We start from the raw sequence: 1820 nt of genomic DNA, 5'->3' as shown, positions 1-1820 counted from the left end.
TACATAAAATAAATGGGGAAGAAGAGAGAAAAAAATAAGAATTAAACTATAGTAGAAATAAAAGTTCAGTAAAAAAAAACAGCAGAATAAAATAGAATAAAAGTTAAGTAAAGTTTAAAACATGCAGAGACTGTAAAAGTTAAGTTTAAAACATGTAAAGATGACAATATTAATCAGTTAGCAGAAAGCATCTGAGAACAGCTTGGTCTTTAGTCTAGATTTGAAGCTGCCAACAGCAGGAGCATTTTTGATGTCCTCTGGGAGTTTGTTCCATAGCTGTACTGCATAGTAGCTAAAAGCTGCTTCACCACACTTTGTTTTAACAACAGGTTTTACCAGTAAATTTTGCTGCTGCGATCTGGTAGATCTGATTGGGTTAGGCCGCTGCAACATATCAGAGAGGTAATTGGGCCCTGTACCATTTAGAGATTTGTACACCAGCAGCAATGCTTTAAAGTCAATTCTGTAGCTTACTGGAAGCCAGTGAAGGGACCTTAGAATTGGAGTAATGTGCTCTGTTCGTTTTGTTCGTGTGAGAACCCTAGCCGCTGCATTTTGAATCACCTGAAGTCGTTTGATGGTCTTTTTTGGCAGGCCTGTGAAAAGACCACTGCAGTAATCAACCCTACTAGAGATGAAGGCATGTATAAGTTTTTCCAGATCATTTTTTGACATAAGTCCTCTTAGTTTGGAAATGTTTTTTAGGTGATAAAATGCCGATTTAGTGATTGCTTTCATGTGACTGTCAAAGTTTAGCTCGCTGTCAATGAAAACATCAAGATTTTTAACCATATCTTTTGTTTTAATCCCCTTTGTGTCAAGAATAGTGGTAATCCTGAGTCTTTCATCTTTTTTTCCCAAATAGAATTACTTCTGTTTTATCTGTGTTCAGCTGAAGAAAATTTTGTGACATCCAGTTGTTGATTTGGTCGATACACTGGTAGAGACATTCAAGGGGGGCATAATCATTAGGTGATAGAGCAAAATAAATTTGGGTGTCATCTGCATAGCAGTGATACAAAATTGAGTTGTTCTTGATAATTTGTCCAAGTGGGAGCATATAAAGGTTGAATAGTAATGGTCCAAGGATTGACCCCTGGGGGACACCACAGGTCAAGGACATTGATGTTGAGGTACAATTTCCCATGGTAACAAAGAAGCTTCTATCTTTTAAGTATGATTTTAACCAATTGATAACTTTACCAGTCAACCCAACCCAGTGTTTTTACTGTATTTTTATTATTTACTGCTTGATCTCAAACGCATTAAGAAGGTAAGAAACTAGTCCACGAATCAATCACAAAAGTAAGCGCCAAATAAAAACCCATCTATCTTATGTAAATGAAGATACAAATTTTGTTGTCGGGTGGTCAAGTGTTTAGATGCGTTGCCTTGCATTTATGACTGGGTTCCCTGTGGCAGGCTTGTAGTACTCAAGTCCAGTACTTGGACTCGAGTCCAACTCGTGCCCTAATTTTAAGAACTTGTGACTTGAGCACTGAGAACTCGGACTCGTGCATTAACTGCATTCGGACTCGTAAATTGGAGACAAGGACTCGGTTTTTTTTTTTTGTATCATGCCATAATAATTTGGCACAAGATATTTATATCTAAATTAATTTTTTATACTAATTTTGTGCAAGAGAATGCACATTCACCTGTTCATACATCATGTTCAGGAACAAACTAACGTTAATGGCGTTAAAATGCCTGGAGAGAAGCCCCTAGGATTGTCCACTTTGCTTATACAGACTTCTCGTGCAGTGGGGGAAAAATGCACTGCTATGTGTTCCATATGTAGAAGAACTATCGAGGGGACG

This window comes from Neoarius graeffei, chromosome 28 (assembly GCF_027579695.1).
Source record: "Neoarius graeffei isolate fNeoGra1 chromosome 28, fNeoGra1.pri, whole genome shotgun sequence".
NCBI classification, from domain to species: Eukaryota; Metazoa; Chordata; class Actinopteri; order Siluriformes; family Ariidae; genus Neoarius; species Neoarius graeffei.
Note: the sequence above shows the minus strand (reverse complement) of the source record.